Genomic DNA, 21,763 nt, shown 5'->3' on the forward strand with positions numbered 1-21,763 from the left:
TTGAATAATAATGGTTTTATAAAGTGCTTGCGAGTATGGCTATAAATTCCTCACTGGACCCCAGAAATTGCTGATAATCCTATAACAAAAGCAGAGAAGGAAGTTAGCTTCTTTCATGCTTCATAGTTTCCTTGTAACCCATATGGGGTTTTTATTGTTTCTTTCCCCATTCCTTTAAAAAATCATTTGCATGAAAATCTTGAAGTCATGCGGACTATGATAACAATTAAGGTATGTAAATCAATGTCAATTGAAAAATAATTTTGTTTAAGAATATATATTTTTTCAATTCTCAATAAAATGTAATAGTTTTTGTAAGTAGAATTCAATAAAAAATGTTATGATTAGAAATTACACTCCTTCACAATCTGTAAAAAACTAGAAATGAATATGTATACAGAGAAATAATTTGAATTTATAAGGAAAATTGAGACAATTACATCCTCTCCCTAGGTGCTTGTATGCATCTCTACAATTCATGAACCTGCCTATCATACATGAACAGACATGCTTTTCACGACTGTTTCAAAAACAGATTTTGAATTGTCTTTTTTTGGTTACATCATGGACACTGACGAAGAGTGTGACTTACCTTTCATTTTTTAGAGCTACGCTGCTTTTGAAATCTAAGATTTTATTTCTATTGCATTTTACTAAACCAATTAAGACCATTTCTATTTTATATGAACGTATATATAAATCTATTTCATGAAAATTTGACATAAGGGTTATCTAGTATCACTGATCATCTTGCCCAAGTTTCAGGTCACATGATCAAGGTCAAATGTCATTTTACATTGATGAACTTTGAATATATTGTGGTATCAACATTAAAATCTTAACCAAGGGAAAGTTTTAGTGCTGCTACATTAGAAATGCAGGCAAGACTTCCAGAGGCATTCCACTTGTTATTTCATGAATTCAATCATCTCCCTGCAAGATATGATTGTTTTATTGTCTCGCCCACAATAGGTGAAGGCGGGACTTAAGACGACCGCACACCTTACGATTGGTCTGCGACCCGATTTCAGAATAAAATGTAGAATTTGATGCTGATATTGAGACTTGAAATATCTTACTGTGTAATGTTCTAAATCATCGTACGAATACCTATGTTCAAATCTGTGACTATGCTATCATCCTTGTTAGAATAAAAGCGAATTTAATATCTAGTCGTAATGACGTCATAGCAGTCGTACGATTGGCTACGATTTGAAACTAATTTGGCCTTTACTCTAAAATAAAGGTTTGCAATCTTTCAAAATGGTTATATTAGTATTCTTTCAATTAAGTTTAACCGCAAATAAAATGATATGTTCCATTCACATTTTCAGAAAATGAGTGCGATTTGTTCCAAAATCGGATCGCGAATAGTCGTAAGGTGTGCGGTGGCATTTAGGGATCCAAATGTCGTCCGTCCGTCGTCCGTCCTTCACAAACCTTATGACACATAACTCCACAACCTTATGTTACTTTTCAACCAAACTTGGATTGTAGATGGACTTGGGGGACCTACATGATAAACTGCAGTCGGAGGTCACATGGTAAGGTCAAAGGTCATTTTCAGGTCAACATTAAAGTTTACATGCAAGACTCTCTTATGACACCTAACTCCGCAACCGTAAGACACTTTTCAACCAAACTTAGATGGTAGATGGACTTGGGGGACCTGCATGTTATGCTGCAGTCAGAGGTCACATGGTATCAAGGTCAAAGGTCATTTTCAGGTCAACGTTAAAGCAGACCTGCCAACCTGTACGTTTTTGGCATATTTAGTACGCTTTTGCAACCAAAATACGGCAGTACGTTTTTTCTTTAAATAATACGTTCTTGTAAAAAAAACAAAAATTCATTAAACTTACACAAATATGGTTATTTCAGGTAACTTGTTTTTTTTTCAATTATTTTGTTAAAACCAGGGTGAGATATACACATGTTTAAATTTTTATTTTTTTTCATTTGCAAGAGCAGTGCGCATTTTAGCTTGCATGCAGCTTGGGTGCTGCGATGAGCGAGTGCGCCACGCATTTTATTATGAAATACACTTTTGGGGGGAAAAATACAGTTTTTTTTATCACAGAATACAGTTTTTCATTCCCAGAGGTTGGCAGGTCTGTTAAAGTTTACATGCAAGACTCTTATGACACCTAACTCCGCAACCGTAAGTCACTTTTCAACCAAACTTGGATGGTAGATGTACTTAGGCGACCTGCATGTTATGCTGCAGTTGGAGGTCACATGGTAAGGTCAAAGGTCATTTTCAGGTCAACATTAAAGTTTAAGTACAAGGCTCTTATGACAAGTGTTATTCTATCCCAGTAATTTCACAATGAAGTTTCGATACAATTCTGTTGCGTGCCCTCGCAAATCACAATACTTCTGGTTATTTTCATGAGTGGGCGAGACACAAAATCGCTTTTGCCTTGTTGTTTTATGAGCTACCTCTTCTGGGTTTCAACATCAAGCTTACCTTTCATTCTGCACCAATGTATTTTGGATAGAATATTCATGTTCATCATGTACCTTTTCTCTATAATACTCTTTCTAAAGTTTTCCTTTAAAATATTTTACAAAGTTAACTTTCCACCCCACAATACTTGCAAACTATATAAGAAACAATTCATACTTTATATGATTCTTTGACTAAGAGAAAGAAAAATGGGTTATTGTTATGACTTGTTAATATGAAAGGTATATGAGATGGTATTATCGTGTGATGTTTATGATGGTTTAGCCAAGCAATAGCTCCCAGTTATAGACTATGAATTAAAATGATTTGAAATAAAACCAGAGTAGCTGTGAAAAGTGGACCAGCCAAACAGATATGTTTTAATCATGATGATTTAAATTCATTTTGTGTTTGCTTTAAATTCAAAACCACAAGGTTTAAAATTTATATCTGATGTATCCTGTTCACCTATCACAGCCAGCTACTCTGGATTTATTTCAAACCCCTGGAATTTTACATTTAATTTTCTTCTTTACCACCATTACACACTCAATCTCATCTTTTTTGTTTTATAGTATTATTCTTTATTTTCCTCTGCTATTTATTCATTACATCTTAAAACAATAATATTTACATGCAACATTTATAGCTCTTAATGCAATACTTTTAAGCACTGCATACTATCCAGAAAAAGGGGTGTATAATATATACAGCAAAGCTTTGAAATAGTGTAATTTCATATGAAAATGCACCCCTTAACAAGTATTGGCGTGTGAAACCATACCCTTAACAAGTATTGGAAACAAAACAATTCTCTCGCACTAGTTCCCTGAATTGACCCCCTAAACAAGTACAGCGATATTTTTATTGTTATGTCACGGACGTCGGTTGTCGGCCTACCTTCACCCACATCATTGGGTTTAGTACAGCCCCACATCTCGCCCAAATCGTACTCTAAACATGTAGTGTTGACTCTTGGGGCAAAAGTACATCCTTAATAAAACATTTTAGTCTTAATTTTGTACACCCTCGCAAATTTGATCCTAAACACGTAGCTTTCCTAGCGAAAATAAATACCCTTTTTTCATTATTTTAGAGTTTTTGACACCCTTATCACGTTACGTACGTAACGTGCCCTATCTTGAAAAAGACATCTTTTTTACGTGTTTTTTTGGTCGCGCATGGTATCCAGTCGTCAATGTAAGTGGCCCCCCCGGGAGTGACTTGAAAATGAATAAGTTGATAGTTTTGGAGACCTTCAATTGCCCCCCCCCCCCCCATTAAAAATATATAATAAATTCCCAGCCACGGATTGAAATTCTTCATAAATCAAAAATTCACCTGAATAAATTATTTTTTTAATTAAATGTATAATATTTGTACAGTATGAAAATAAGCAAAATCATATAACACTGTCTTGGGTCATATATCTTTACATATTGTGTGCTGTGGACATAAACATATTGTCATAAATTGTAATGAGTTGTAACATATTAAATTGATACTGTATCTATAATCAAATAATCTCTTTACAATTTTTCATTACTTCTCATTTGCAATTGAAACTTATATAAAGTGAAATCAAGGTGATCTCTACCATTCATGGGCTGTTATATTCATTCATTGTAAATAAAATGATTAAATTTTTATTCTGTTATCATTCCTGATGATTATAAAACCTTGTTCTGTGTTCAACATAAGCACATTGCTTCTGTGTACTGTAAACATGATCTACTATGCTCATGCATATTAACTAGGGAAATGACCTATTTAATTGAACTCAATTTGCTAGTTATCTATTATTAATGAATTATTTCCTCCATACAAGGTGTGCTTCATCTAAAGATCAGTGCCAGCATGACAATACACTATCACATTTAACATAAAACACATTTACAATGTGGAAGACAATATAATTACTTATTCCTAGAATACATGCAGAAACAAAGTAAAGAAATTTTAAATCATGTCTTAGATAAAAAAAATAATGTGATTTATTTCTTCAGTTTATTCTTGATAGGGATGTCTTGCTGTACGACTGCTTCAGAAAATACAATGTATTATATGTACTTGACTTGATTAATTATAAGGCAACAAGTTTCAGTTGGAAATTTTGTTTCTTGGCTACCGGTATATATGTCATTTATATCTGATATCTAAATTTGAATTATGATTAACTGGTAGTTGAGTGGATAGGAAACTAATCCAATAATCTCAGAGTTAGATGAAATAAGGAAATGTATTATATCTATGACAAATATATGAAACTTAATATGAATAAATGATTGTACAGTAGCCTACACTCTGCTAAAATTATACAGATTTTTAATAAATTAAGATTGGCTGTGGTAAGTGATCAGTTGACCTCTGGTTTAGATTTGAATCCTAAATATTTATATTCAAATAAATTTAGATTCAACACTTTAAGCTTTCAAATCTTCACAGTGTAATCCAGTGTTTTACTATTCATAGCCCATGAATCCATGAATTTAGAGTATAAAAACAAAGAACTCCCAAAACCTTCAACTTGAGTTCAATAGAAGTATTGATATTCACGTTTTTTTGACAGTCACTCTTCCATGACTATCCTTTCAGTCCAATTTATGTTTTTGAGGAGAGGCTTCTGTGCTCCTCAGAGATTTATTTTGGTGAAGGGCAGGAAATGCCCTTCGGAAATCAGAAGTTCCCCTCGATGGGGGCCAGACGCTTGTCCGGCGTCCACCATGGCTTGATAGAATATCATCCTTCTTCACCAGCTGTATCATATCTTTAGTATAAAGTATAGTTTGATTAAAGGCATAAGACAAAGAAGAAAGCCCTACGTCATCAATATGATTCACATTCATGGATCCAGAATGTAAAATGATATGACGAGATGGAAATTCACATTTTGTATGTGTATTATGTTTGGTTGAAGGGTTACACTTCGTAATTCCGAAGATTCTTTATTCCGAAGGTTCGTAATTCCGACACACGTAAATTACCAATACCTCGATGTTCGTTTAACCGAAAACAAAAAAGGATTTGTTAATCCAAACATTTGTGGCGATATTCCGAAGGTTCATTAGTCGGAAAAAGAAATTAGGTTTGTCATTACGAAGGTTCGTTAATCCGAAAACGAAATAAGGTTCGTTATTCCGAAGGTTCGTTAATCCGAAAACGAGATAAGGTTCGTTTTTTGAAATGACAGCATAACTTAGAAAGTATATGGACCTAGTACATGAAACTTGGACATAAGGTTAATCAAGTATTACTAAACATCCTGCTTGAGTTTCAGGTCACATGACCAAGGTCAAAGGTCATTTAGGGTCAATGAACTTAGACCATGTTGGGGGAATCAACATCAAAATCTTAACCTAAGGTTAAGTGTTTGAAATTTCATCATAACTTCAAAAGTATATGGACCTAGTTCATGAAACTTGGTCATAAGGGTAATCAAGTATTACCTAACATCCTGCCTGAGTTTCAAGTCACATGACTAAGGTCAAAGGTCATTTAAGGTCAATGAACTTTGGCCAAGTTGGGGATATTTGTTTAATTACCATCATAAATTCGAAAGTTTATGGATCTGATTCATAAAACTTGGACATATTAATCAAGTATCACACATCATCCTGTGAGAGTTTCAGGTCACATTGACCAAGGTCAATGAACTTTGGCCAAGTTGGGGATATTTGTTGAATTACCATCATAACTTCAAAAGTTTATGGATCTGATTCATAAAACTTGGAGATAAGAGTAATTAAGTATCACTGAACATTCTGTGCGAGTTTCAGGTCTCATAACCAAGGTCTCAAAGGTCATTTAAGGTCAATGAACTTTGGCCAAGTTGGGGATATTTGTTGAATTACCATCATAACTCCGTAAGTGTATTGGTCTAGTTCAGAATACTTGGACATAAGAGTAAGCAAGTATCACTGAACATCCTGTGCAGGCTTTAAAAGTCACATAACCAAGGTCAAAGGTCATTTAAGGTCAATGAACTTTGGCCAAGTTGGGGATATTTGTTGAATTACCATCATAACTCCGAAAGTGTTCGGATCTAGTTGATAAAACTTGTACATAAGAGTAATCAAGTATCACTGAACATCTCATGCGAGTTTCAGGTCACATGACTAAAGTCAAAGGTCATTTAAGGTCAATGAACTTTGGCCATTTTGGAGGTAATTATTAGATTGCTGTCATAACGTCCAAAGTTTATGGATATAGTTTATAAAATGTAGATATAGGGGTAATCAAGTATCACTGACAAGCCTTAGGTCGCATGATCAATTAGGTCAACTGTCATCCATTGTCATTGAACATAGTATTGTATCATTATATGGATTGTGTTTTTGTGAATAATTATGTTATAGTAGTTTTCAAAGTTGGCACTGCTGCTATATTGAATCGCGTGATGCAGGTGAGACTGCCAGAGGCGCTCCACTTGTTGTAATCATTAAAAAGATGTGCATCTAACTCAGCACGAAGTGCGAGCTAAAATATACTGACCAGAAAAGGAACCTTTTAAGGATTGCATTTAGTGACTCATGAATAGGATACATCGAATAATGCGAGTGCAAAGCTAACTCATCATGCTCATGTTTATCTGTCATTGTGCTAGACCTGCAAATATTTTATTTTATCATTCATTATATTTATCCGGTTCAAACAGATACATGTACATATACAAAGATACAAGGACCAAACTTAACATGTTTACAATAATTACAACTTAAAAAAACAAAATACTGAACATCGAACAACGAAAATATAAATGCATTCAACAAGAAATCTACTATTAATGAAATATAAGAGCAGAATTATTATCATAGAAGTTATCTATCACTAGGGGTGCGTGTTGATGCTTTTTGAAATCGTCTTGTCAAAGTTCAAAATGTCTACTAAAAGATCCATTCTTAATTAAATGTTTACCACTTATGATATAAACCTAAAATAAAAAATCGCTCAGCGCAGGGGTGTGATTGTTTGGACCTCAAACACCACTTTTTAGCTAGGGCGGGACAAAAAAGCCATCTGCAGCCATCGTAGTCAGCTTTTCGGAATGGGGGGGCACACTGTTTTTCACATTAAACTATTGTGTGTATACAATAATATACACATCTAATTATACAGATGTGGATTGAGCTTTTGTCAATAAGGAAGGGGTGGGGTGGGGTTCATTCACATTTTCCCCGATTGGCTGCTGAAAGCTGATTTTATTTTATTTTTTCTTGAAGGGGTTGTCCAAACAGTGACTTCTTAGCTTCATTCTTATAAACAAGAGAAATTTATCTAATAATCCCTGATTGAATAATGCGAACGGGAGGAGTGAGCTAAAAGTTATAAAAAATTTCAGGAATTTTGTCCTAAAACATTAACATTCTGAGCAAAGTTTGTGATTATGAACAAGACACGTATGAAACTAATTAATTACTTTGAGCGCGAAGTGTGAGCTGACATTTTTGATAAACTGTCATAAAGAGGAATTTTAAGGAGTTTGTTAGAATTCATATAGAAGTAGGCCTATATATACTAATGAAAATGTGAGCATGCAGTGCCAGCTGTTAAGATTTGACGATCTGACCTGAAAAGGAATATTTTGAGAACTTCATGGAATACATGAATAGAATAAGTACTTCAAACGAACCTTATTTCATTTTCGGATAAACAAACCTCATTTCGTTTTCGGACTGACGAACCTTTGGATTAACGAACCTCATTTTTATTTTGGACTAACGGACCTTCGGAATGACGAACCTCATTTTGTTTTGGGACTAACGAACCTTCGAATAAACGAACCTCATTTCGTTTTCGGACTGACGAACCTTCGCATTAACGAACCTCATTTTGTTTTCGAAGGAACGAACCTTCGGAATTATGAACCTGTTTTCGGACTTACGAACCTTCAGAATTACGAACCTCATTTTGTTTTCAGACTAACGAACCTTCGGAATTACAAACCTTATTTCGTTTTCAGACTAACAAACCTTTGAAATTAAGAACCTTCGGAATTACGAACCTTCGGAATAACGAACCTTCAGAGTACTTGAACCTTCGGAATAATGAAGCGTCGAAATTACGAATGTATGCGGGTTGAAGTATATGGGTTTTTATTTTAATGTTATATTGTAGAAAAACAATGATAGCCAGAACTTTGTGTCCACATTTATATCTCTTGGTTTTAGAGTGTTGAGTTTATCAATTACTTGAATAAAGATTAGTAAAAATGTCTCTATTTCATGGATGTACTTATATGCGATAACATGGACCATTACATATTCACCCATTTTTACATTGAATATTTTGTTGTTTGGTGTGTCAAACTCATCTAAATTATTTTAAGATGTTTTGTGTTTGAGTTGATTGACAAGTGTCAAGTTGGGATTTACATCCACAATTGTCTGTTAATTAATTGCCAAAGTGCAGCGTGATAACCATATATATATTTTTTTATTTGTCTGTAATGCCCATTATTGTCCATTTATTTATTGCCCAGATCAACATGATTAATTAACATGTTGGTTTGTCAATGATTATCTTTTGTTGTTATTGATTGACAAATTACCAATTAGGCCACAACCCAGATGTTTGTCCCAGTGCAAATAAAAGGCGCATTGATCCCCAGCGGTGATTAACTTATCCCTTCAAAGACATTGCCACCACAATTATTTTCGATGAATGCTCAGACAGAAATTGAAGGGAAATCACACTTTACTGAGTTGTCATAGTGAACACATCTCGCTTCTTCTTGAGATCAGATCAAGATGCCTCGCCATGCAGTCACTCTCACCTGCATTCAAGCTCATCATAGCAGGAAGAAGATTTGACATTGCTGAGGGCAGAGATCAAGAGCAGCTAATTGAAGCACCAAAGCAACAGAAGGCGTGCAGTGGGAGGACAGCCAACTGACCTGAAATGGAAGAGAAACTCTTCGCATGTGAAATCGAGAAGTCTCGAGAAGATCAGGCCATCTCCATGGCTTCTCTGAGAATGTAGGCCAGGGCCATTACCAAAATCTCCAAGGCCAGTGAGCAATATGCATACCACTTCATGGTTTGACATGGTCTCTTTATCTGCCGCAGCACCGACATCTCAGCGCCTCCCTGATGAGCAAAATTACCCTCTCCCGGATCGGCAATGCTTACCAAATGGCACTCACTTTCAACATTCCACGTAACATCACCATGGCTGCCTAGTCCATTAGCATCACCACCACATGACACAAGAAATATTGATCTACAGTGATAATCTCGCGCACTGCAGATGAAGGGAAGTTGCCGCCATATGTCGTCTTCCAGAGGAAAACTCTTCAAAATGACAAGTTCCCGTCCAACATCATTGATGAAATGATGAAAATGAAAATCCATATTTTATTGTTCGAAATAGACATGAAATGAAATACTCCGAAAATTTGCTCTGCCCAATTGATCGTGGGCGCGGCAGCCACTGTGCAGCGCCAGATCGATGCCTGGGGGGTACTCGACCAAAAAAGTAGTAGGTATGTGCCGCGAGCGAGACAAATAACGGGAGGGTCCTCGGAACAGGCTTTCTTAACTACAAATGTTTGTGAAAACGAGGGTCCTTGGAACAGGTCGCCTGCGTGTGCGTATTTATCTCTATGGAACGTGCATGCAGCTCGCCCGGCGGCATGGGCGCCGGGTGCGCTAGCACAGAGGCGATGGTCGGACAGCGCTCTGCGGCCGCTTTTCACCAAAATTGCAGCTCATTGTAGCAGATCAATGCGGCCGGAACGGCATAAAGGAAAATATGCGAAGCTTTGGAGCGGATTTCTTTCTTTTTAGAAGAAATGCTATGCTTTGGAGCGGCTTTCTTTGTTCTTTTTCTCAATAAGACAAAAATGCTATGCCTTGGAACGGAAATTTGAGTGTAAAAATGGGGGTCCCCTCCGCAGCACATACCCACTATGCATTATATACTGAGTGCCCCCTCCGCGGATCGACGAGGCTCTATCCCTGCCAAACAGGGTTGCAGCAACTCCCATCTTTTAACGTCTTTTGGTCTGACGCGGCCGGGGTTTGAACCCCCGACCTCCCGATTGTGAGATGCTCTACCAACTGAGCCAACACACCGGTTTCAGATGCAACGTTTCTTGAAAGAAAGTATTGTAAGGGCACACAAGGGATGGATGGACAAGGGTCTGTTTGATGATTGGCTGAAATGTGTGTGGGGAAGACGTGTGTCAGGACCCACCAAGCGACAGGGTCTTCAGGTACTTCATACGTTCCGGTGCCACTGGATGGATGTAGTGATGTTGGCGATGCGTCACTCCAACATCGATTGGCAGTCATACCCGTAGGTATAACTTCCATTCTCCAACCTCTGGATGTGTATTAACAAGCCGTTCGAGGATGGGCTCCATTGTTGCTGGACCAAGTGGATGATGGACAGGGACCACACATTCACCAAGAGGGGCTGGTATCGGAAAGCGAATCTTTCTACTTTCTTTCAAGGAACGTTGCATCTGAAATGAATTAGATGAAACCGAAGATGATGTCCTATTGAAAGATGGCAACGGTGAAGATGGATAAGTGGGAGAAGATGAAGACAACGAAGATGATTTGATGTATCCCAACTGTGAAGCAGAGCTGAGAGTATAGTCTTCATTTTTAACAGATATACCAAATGGCCATTTTCAGGGCCACCAAATAATCACATAATCACAAAGAATAACTTATCATATGAAAAGAATACCTCTTCCCATCACACATTTTATGTATGCAATTTCATACAAATGAGACACAAAAAGACATCAATTGTAGGCATAAACTTTTCTTGTTCTTTTTATTATTATTTTCTTGCCACTAATTTATCCTTGACTATTATATCTTCAACAACAAAAAAACATGGTAAAAAATTGGTATAATTACTAACTAATGCAATTTCATTTTATATGTGCCGACCGCAACTTTTGACTACGGATAATGTTTGGTTTTAATATTTTCCTGCGCAAATGGTAGTAGCATATATGTTCGGGTTTCCGCTAGACCGGCAGTATATTTTGGGTGACACGACATTTGCTCTGGGCTTTATTTTGTCCTAAGATATAGGGTTAGGGTTGCAATAGGGTTTTATATTAGGTTTATGATAGGTATAGTGTTAAATTTAGGGTTAAAGTTGATAATTCCATTAGTGTCTGGAATTCATAGCAGAGCAATTGTTGCTGGAGCACATTTCATGTAACCATATTTTTTAGTTTTTTTTGTCTTTTATTTTTTTCTGATGTCTGATAAACAATTGCTTGTCATTGTGTTGAAATGGGATGGAAAAAATGTGCGAGTAGCAAACGTACCGGTTTCAAACGGGTGCACCAATAAGATACTTTTTTGTCAGTTATATTCTTTGAAGGCTACATTGGTAGATCCAGATCCAGTACTGGTATTATGATGTAGTGGAAGTCCTTTCAAATTGCATGGACATTGACAAAGTTTGATCACTATCCATAAATAGGTATCATGGCCTAATATTAGAGATTATAAAGGTCAGTTTAAGTTATTCACATGTCAATTTAAGGGAGGGATGAATTTAGTAAGGGTATAACATTATAGTAATAACTTTTTCAATACAGACCCTGTCTGAAATTACCAAGATCAGGTTGACCTAAATAAAGTGTTATAGGAAATAATTGTAAAAAAAATGGCAGAATATTAAGGTTGTTATTTCTGAAATAGTATGTGAGGTGATGATAACTGCTTACAATTTTACTATCCTTTGACCTTGACATGCAGACGCTTTTTTAAAATAAATGTTAGGTTAACCAGTTACAATAGTTAAAACAAATTAAATAAGTGATTATTTCATTCAACTTTACAATGATAGTTAACCCCACTTGGCCAAAAGTTTGGGGATTAAACATTTTCAGTACATATATGATTTATAATTTTGCCTTGATTTAAAATAAATGTAATTTAAAGGTTTGCCTGTACACCTTCAAAATTAATAATATTCATGATTTGCAGTTATGACCAGGGAACATCGATTTTTATTTGAATCATGAGTCTATTCTAATGATAGCTTGCCATGATTCCATGACCAAGATTTATACATTGTAGTATTTTTTTATAAAATAAGTGTTAGATGAAAACAAGTATAATATTCATTATAAATATGCATACCTGGTGAAAAATATTAATCTCTTGATTTTGGTACAATCTTTTATCCATGTAACCCCGCCAGAAATATATTGTAAATACAAGGCTGTTTGGATCTTATAGGACAATAAAGGAAAAGTGAGTTTGTCTGAAAATAGGTTTTAAATCATTTGGCATTGCAGATTAAAAGGCAGTATGTCGCGCTAAGAGGTGCCATGTTAAAGCTCTGAGACACATTAACATTTAGCTCGTGCATGCTCAGGTATGTAGACTATGGCAAGCCACTTTCTTCATCAGTATATTGAGCTAATACATTGCCATGTTGATGGGCTGTCACAACTAAACGTTTAGCCAGTGTATTTTGACGTATGTAGGCTATATATGGCAAGCTATTTTCTCAATCCCTTTTCTTGATATTAAGAATTGCCTTTTGTTAATAACACATAATTCTTCATATAAAGAATATGAATTAATAATATTTTGTATTAACAAAGTGCATTCTTGATATCAAGAATGGAATGGTTTATATAAACAAAGGACAAAAAGGAGAAAATGGCTGAAATTGGCTGGCCACACAAACAATATGTTGGCTGGCTAAAATGATAGGTGTGACATTGCCTTTAGGGTATGAGATATATCTAGATCATCCATTACTTTTTAATGCTATAACACATTTCAAGTTTTAGTAGTATAAAGTTTGCATATTCAAAATTGTTTTTTATCCTAGAATTGACCCCTTCATCTTTTTCCCTTAAGCCAAATAAAATTATTCTTACACCCACATTCTTTATTAAGTTCAATCCATTTAGTGGTAAAGAATTGATGAGGTTTAATGTATGAATTTAGTTATATTAGTAATTACATTACTTTTAAAAGCTGTAGACTTTCACATTAAGCTGAATGTACATATTATGAAAGGAGAGTAGGCCTATTGTTTAACGTTGTTCAGGCGAGTGTGAATGCACAAGATAAATTCTCAGGCATTTTAGAGACTGAAGTACTGAACAAGTTCTCACAATTAACAGGAATTTTGTGATCAGACGGGTGTGGAAGCACCTTAAAATTCATTTTGTAGAGGGAGAGGGAGGTAGTCATTAATAAATATATCATGGCCTATAGATTGGTTCTGACTCTCCTTTCAAACAGGTTGTAGCTTTAAATCCTAACCATGTCATGTTTTCCTTTAGCAAGAAATTTATCCACACTGTGCTGCACTCGACCCAGGTGAGGTGAACGGGTACCTGGCAGGATTAACTCCTTGTGCTGATGTAAAACTGGTAGCCCAAGCTAAAGCCAGGGTAATAATAGCAGTGCTTTGTATACTTGGGCAAAAAACCTATATATCCAGCTATCATTATCATATTTTCAGGTATTTTATATCGCCTAAACTCATCCTTTCCCATTCTAGTTTGTAAATGATGGTCACATGGGATAATTAACATGTCAAGAAGTTTAGAAGTACATCCTACTTGACTTCAAAGTCTGAAGTCATGTGGTCTAGTTATGCTGCCATTGTCTTGTCGATGATAATTTCCTTGTTTCGAAAGCACCATAAATTTTTATCTATTTTCTGGCATATAATCATAGACTATAGATATTAAATCATTCTGCGTTTTATTTCTCAGACTCTTCAAACTCCGATCAGTATCCCCATTTTCAGGATTCAGGTGTTTGCTATTACTGATTTTACACAAGCAGAATATGGTATTCATTATCAATTCATTCATTGAGGGAATATTATAGGCATAATATTCAAAATATACCAAATTATTTGTCTCATTTGACAGAGAATGAATAGGTAGAGGCAACAAAGATAAGGTTTTATACTAACTTATCTTGATATCTGGGCAATTCCATAAAATATGTACATCTGACCCCCTATATGTGGGACCTTCATGACATTTTCTGTCTCTGATTTCTGGTTCTTTTGAAAGTCTGTAATGCTCTCAAATGACCATGACTTGGTCAGTTTATGAAGCGAAGTGAAACTTGAGAAAAATGGGGGTCGGACGTACAAAAAGGTTGATTATTTTATGGAATTGCCCATCTGTATCTATTTTTATTGGAAGTTTTTTTTACTTCAGTGTTAATTTCCAGTTTTTATCCCTCTGTAAGTTTTGATCTGATACAGGTTCTTTGTGTCTGACATTCTGTAGACTAAATAAGTATCCTAAATTGTATCGATTTGGTCAATAATCCAAGATATTCCTTATGTGTACTATTCCTTTGCTGCATATATACTCGCACAATAATTTAGTTTTATGATGACCTCGTACCGTGTCATACAAGGCTTCCTAACCCGTTGTGTGACTTGTTAGTTGATCACGTGAGCCAAATTCATTTGCTCTGACACACCCGTATGCAATTACCCTTCATTCTTAAAAACTATACAAATGAGGTCATGCAAGGGAGTAAATTGAACGTAATTAAAGAAATCAAGAGGTTGTATGGAACTATGTTTTTTGCTTATGAGTTTGTATACTACTTCAATGCAAAAGAGGAAGCACTCATAGAAAATTCAGTACCCATGGGGTTCATACTTCTTACTTGATTTTGTTTTTATTAACTCTAACATTTATTTTTATGAATACAGGTCAAAATCTGGTTCTGTACATATTCAGCAGCACTTATTGTGGTTTCTTTATTAGTATGTGTGCACCAAATCAATTGTATTTTTAGTTATTATGATTGAATTGAAATTGGTTGAAATCACTGGGATTTATGGTCTTGGAAAAAAGATTAAAAGACTGAATTCTTCAAGCTGATTGTGTTTATTTTTCCATGTACAATGGTTAGTTATGAGCACTTGGCTTGTCTTAACTAATTTTGGATGTAAGTTATTTCTAACAAGTTGAAAAAACCTTATTTATTGAATTTTTCATTTTTTTATTGTTCATGAATTTAGAAAGATGCAAATTAAATTTTAATCACTAAGAGGAATATTTGTGCACTTTTCAAGTAAGAGTTATGCCATGATTTATTCGGCTATGTTCCTTTCACTAATCAACATTCTTTAATTAAGTTCAGGAAATCCATCTGTCCATCCTTTGTTCATCAAACCATTGTTATATTAATTAGGTTTAACGATGCATGTTTATATACTGTATACAAAATAAATATTGCATGCGAGGCTCCTTGCCAAAAGTACCATTAACAAGAACAATGAAGCAGCTCCTCTCAACTTCTACAGCTAATATCCAAACTTTACAAAATAATTAGGACAACTGATGAGGCTAAAAAGGTGTCATTTGATTTTGCTTTTGCTTGGTTGTAGTTTGTAATGGTTAATACCACATTTGCTAATGTGACCAATCCTTAACTGATTTTATTTGTAATCTCAACCCTGGATCCCACGTATTAAAATATACTTGCTGAAAGTTTGCATGTAGATATAGATGTAACCTGTAAGAGCACATGCAACTGTAAAAAGTAAAAATGATATGTGTTTTACTACTCGTAAATGAACCGAATATTAACTGATCAGGTAATATTTAAAAGTTTAAAGAAATCATTTTAAATTCAACAGCAATATCCAGTTTTTAATATTGTTTGAAAATTGTACTTTGCTATTTGAGTTTATTCTGGTAAACCATTTGTTAGAAATATTAAATAATACTTGATCACTTCATATAGTAAACAGGGTTGTATGAGAATTATACAGGTTGTATATTTTTTTACTGTGTAATCAATATCTCATATTGTGTATTTCATAAATTTGATAAAATACACCACAGAAGACATATAGGCCTAAAGTCATGATTTTAAGTGTTGTTATACTGTAGCGTTTGACAATTCAATAGAAAATACAGTGAACAAAATTGAATGGGATTATTGAATATTTAATGGCTGGGGAAAACTACTTATATTAATTGGTAATGTGAAATATGTGCTTAATTGTCCCTGTGCATCATTTGATTGTACATTAAATGTTGAGTATGTATAAGATTTAATATTGATTGGAAAACAATCAGAGTAGGATTTTTAGTATGGAGAAAGTTGAGAACATGAATGTAACGCGCTGGTGATGAAATGAAAAGATGAAGTTTAAAACGCAATGTTTAATTTATTTTAAGTAATAGCTTTCCACGATGCGCATTGTGTTTGATATGAATTCCTCCTTTGAATTTATTTTATTTCGGAATATGTTTGTAGTGTATTTTATCCAGAAATACCAGCCCTATGGTAGATATGGTAAACCCCCTTTTCTGCATGACTAGGGTATTATCCTCAATTGAGTCAGTATTCCAAAAAAGTGGACCAAGAAGGGCAAATCTTAAGAATAAACAAAATTTACCCTCTGTGTCTCTGTTAAGATTAGGCTACTATTCTATGATAGCCATTGATGACTTCATACCGGCGCCTCCATGAGGTACATTTAGGTCCAGATATATATGACTGTGTGACATCGTCATGAAAACTTACAGAAGAAATATCAACTACAGCAACCTGAATGACCTTTATAATTTTACAATGATGTGTTGCATATGTAATTGTTTGACCATGTATTTGATTAAAATTTATGTTAATTTAGTATCTGTGCTCTTCTATTCACCAAGTGCCATTACAATCATTTAATATGCCATACAATGACGGAATTGCATTATAGTAATAATTTTCATCTAGGATACAAATTATGTTTTTTGAAAATGCTGTACATTTACTTTCTTAATTTACTGAACAGCTTGGTACTGCTGAGTATTTGATAACATAGATTGGCAATGTGGCTTAGCTGGGAATGTGCAATTAACCATAATGATAGTTGAGATCATGAAGTTTGTGAAGTTTCTTAATATCTACATGTATATACAGTGCGTATCAAAAAAAAGTTTACACTTTGAAAAAATCCTGTAAAATTACACATTTGTAATATCCTGAAGATTTTCCCACATTTTAACATTGGTACAGATCCATTTAAGCAAATGACGATATAACTGTCTAAAAATACTTCCGCTGGAGTGAGCACCACTTACTTTTGAAAAGTTAGTGAAAAATGATTTGCGCAGAACTTTAAAATAGTTATGCAAATAAAAGTAGACCTTAATCATGAAGAACACGTGGAATTTAGCTAGTAAAATTGATTTGAAGATATCTTTTACCTTTTAAAACTAGTTTCCTTGCCCAAAACACTTCGAAGAGTGCATTGCGTCCCACCCCACTCCCCCACTCATCGAGGCAATCGAGACGTTATTTGCTTTACACTGAGCTGTGATTTACATGAAATGGCTTAGGCTTGATTTTCATTTAGTTAATCATTGTCAAGCTTGGGAAAAGTGTGGAGAAACAAGTATTAAATGTAAAGTGAAATGTAAACCCACTTTAAATGATAAAAAATTAGTGAAAAAATGCTGGAGATGTCTGATATAAACTTTTGTTCAGATTCAGTAATGTCCTCATATCCAGCTGGCTCAAAAAGGGTAAAGATTGTGCTTACTAAATGTTAAAATTTCAATTTAGGTGGCAAAATTGTTACAAAATGCTTGAATGTATCCGTTTTATTTCAATTGACTAAAAGTGCAAGGAAAATGTATTAAAAATGTTTCACAGGGTAAGTTTGATTGCGCCCTTTCCCCTTGACACAGCGTGAAAACAAGCATTTCTGCGCAAACAGATTTCTGCAAGCTTTACAAAAATGGACAGTGCTCACTCAAGTGTAACATTCTGTCAAAACTGTTACTTTTATTGGATAGATGAGACCCAAACCCAAGATTATAAGGGTGCGTTTATCCGCCACTTTTTTACCCTAGAATCATGATCTGAATCATTGAATCATGATTCAAATCATGATTCTGCAGAATCACGATTGCGTTTAGTCGAAATTGAATATAATCATGATTAGAATCACAAACATGAAACACGAAAAAAGGGGCGTTTGGAAAGACGTTTCTGCAGAATCACGTACGAAAATGTTCGAATAAACGATATCGTGATTTGAATCATGATTCTATATGACCTCACTGTGTAAGGCTACTTTCGGTTTGACTATTGCCAAGCTCAAAGCTCAAGGCGCTCTATGATCATTGTATGTACATGATTATGTACTACGCATGCATTTACTGTCGTGTTCAAGTTCTGTGTTGGTCATCGCATCGTCCACTACTGTTAATTTTTTGGTCATGTCTTCAACTTCAAGTTCTAGTAAATGAATTAACTGGACAGACAATGATCTCAGTTGTTGTTGAGTATACAGTATCAATATTAAATTGGATCTACGCTGAAATTCACTTCCGAACACCATTTTGGATAAACTAACAAGATGAATAGAAGCATATGGACCCCATATGATAGAAGTAAACAAAATGAGGTATAGACTGAATTCTGGAAGCAAAATATTTTTCGAGAGCCGAAACACGTGCGAAAAACTTCCTCTGTCAAACTGCGCACTAGTGATGCGCACTGGATTGGCCCGAATCTGAGGAGAAACAGCATTGGAATGAAGGTCGTCTAAACGCTGATTCTGTGATATTGTGATTCATGATTGTGTTTTGAATCATGATTCAAATCATGATTCAAATCATGATTCTGGCTTGAGGTCGCATAAACGCAGCCTAAGTGAACAAAATACCAACATGTATATTTTTAAATTCCCAGGGCTTTTTCAAAGTGTAAACTTTTTTTGATACGCACTGTATATCAGATTCACCAAAATAGCCTTTGGTTATTATATACAAGAGGTTAGGTAATTAAACTTTATCATTTGACTGTATATTATGCCATGTTCCAACAAAGTTCTCTTCATGCTGGGTGCATGTGAAAGGAAATTATTAGATATTCATTTCAGTGGTTAGTATCAAGGTCAGATAAATGCGAGTGGTACATTGTTCCTCTCTTGGAATCATAGCAAAGTACAACAAATATATATGTGCATGAAATAATGATGGCTGTATGGTTTAGTTAAAGTTACTTGGTGTCAACAAGGCTTGACATCACCATTATTTCCTTGCATGGCTCATATCAGTTCTTATTCATTGTTGGTGTTGATTGTGTGAACAAGGCTTTACATGATTGCCATGCACTATCTTGCTGAAGCACATTTTCATTCAATAAAGGTGTTATGTGTGAACGAGACATTAAATCCCCCATCATGCACACCCTGACATTGCGTATGGAACTTTCTTATCCATCATTGAGGTTAGGGTACTTATTAATGAGGTCTACTGAAAACCTGACCTGGCTTAAAAGTATGTGGCATTTTGAAAATGTTTGAGGCTTTTGATCTGATCACCCCTTCCTTCCTGTCTTTTCCCCCTCTCAATGAATTTGGCCTCCCCCTGATGTTTCTTATTAGACGAGACAGTGACCTCACAGTTCAAATACATAAGGCGTCCAGCCACAGCTTTCCCCCATGCTCTAGCTTTTCAGAAGAAACTAGTCAGCCCACATCCCATGGTGCATTGTCACGCAATATCAACTTGCTTTAAAGGGATTTCTGGGGCCCACTGCAGAAAGAATTCAGTCAAATTCATTAACACAACTTGATTTTAAAACAGCAAAAAATGTTTCTTTTGAACTTGTATTTTATTTAATTTGGAGGTGTGTCTACTGAACATAAGACCTGTTGCATATAACTTACATTGTACCTTTCATTATTTAGCCATGTTGCTGTAGACAGTAAGTTGATGTATTGGGTCTTGGTCATTTCCAATTGCATAAAAAGTGATTATGGCTATATTGCCTAAGTTTGCTAAGTTTATTTTGTAATAATTTGTTATTTCAAATGCATTGTCTGATTAAGCTTTTTGAATACAAGGTATGTGTATATAGTGTAATTTTAATATGCATTGATATGTACTGGCTTCATAAAACTGTGTGAAACATTTTTTTTGTTTGTTTGGAGAATTGTTTTAAAGGTCTTTTTGTTATTGATGCATATTGCTGTAATTGATATCTGATATGGATGAAAAATTATGATTGGCTAATACTAGATATGATATCACATAAAGGCAAACCATCCACCAGATAGATTTCCAGTCAATTTTATAGGTTTGTGATCAAAATAGAAATAAAATGTCGCTTTGATTGTTGTTATAAATATCAGATTATCACTGGCCTGGAAATTGACGTGGAAGGCCCATTTGTTTCATGACTGTACCAATCCCTGTGAGTTTTTCTCAATGCTTTGGAGCCATTATCTGCAGTAGATCTTTAAAAAATATTTCAAATGGTCAAACTTGCTTGTTCTTTTTTTTTATTTGCTTAATTTTTTTTTTTTTTTTAAACAAATAAGACATAAATGTATTTCAACATGTGAGGTACGTTGGGGCAATGCTCTGCATGATATACAATGTCACAATCTCACACAAGTTGTCAGTAACCATTTGATGAGTCAGGATATAAATCAATTGATGATGTAATTGGCATGGTCTTTATGAAGAAATGATGGATAAGGCAGAGTGAATTTCAGATTGTGTTTCATAAGTTCAAGTACAGAAATGTTTTGGAAGAAAATTATATTCTCAGTAAATTGTTTTTTATGCATGGTGTACTGAGACAACCTGATTTAAAATGCCCCTCCCACATGTAAATTCATTTATTTAAAGCCATTTGATTTTCAGCAAAAGTACATTTGAAACGAAAAGTTGTCACTCAAAACAATTATCCCCATACATTTCTTTTTCTTCAAAGTATTTTCATCTCAGTCACTTTCTTCCTCTCTCAATCTAAAATAATATTTTCCTCAAATTATTTCTCCGGGAATCATTGAAACAATTGTGCCACTATCATTTTACAGTTGACATCAAAGCTACTTTCCTTCATATCATTTTACAAAGCTGTATTGTATTAGTCATAATCAGTGGCATGACTGGCATCAAATCTGTAAAAGACTTTACAAGGGACAACCCCTATCACGTTCAACCATGCTGCCCAATCAACAACTGATAATTAGAAATGTGATATAACCACTAGAAGTGATGGCCTAGGGAAAGGGATGCTTGAATTTATTCTACTGCATTCTTATAGAAAAATCTGTAAATACAGCAGTGGTTTTAGGATATTATATTGGACACATAGTTTAGTGTGTTAACCTAGTATTCAAGAGGTATGTTAGCTAATGCATGTTTTTGCTGTGTCTGAGTAATCTAAGGTATAAAGGAAGTAATCATATCTTCTGGAGGGGATGTTTAAAAAAGATTTGTTTGTAAAGTTCCACATAATTACATGACTTTACCATGGGGTGCAATAAGGATTTTTTTTAATAACATCAGTCAAAGTTTAGTTATTTGTC

The 21,763-nt window shown here is 34.9% G+C and overlaps 1 protein-coding gene across 1 annotated transcript in view; it reads left to right on the forward strand.

The window, feature by feature from the left end:
* The window catches only part of LOC135153448 (uncharacterized), a 37,836-nt gene that overhangs the window by 9,478 nt on the left and 6,595 nt on the right, over positions 1 to 21,763 (forward strand). The gene's annotated exons all lie outside the window — the stretch shown is intronic.

This window comes from Lytechinus pictus, chromosome 3 (genome assembly GCF_037042905.1).
Source record: "Lytechinus pictus isolate F3 Inbred chromosome 3, Lp3.0, whole genome shotgun sequence".
Classification (NCBI taxonomy): Eukaryota; Metazoa; Echinodermata; class Echinoidea; order Temnopleuroida; family Toxopneustidae; genus Lytechinus; species Lytechinus pictus.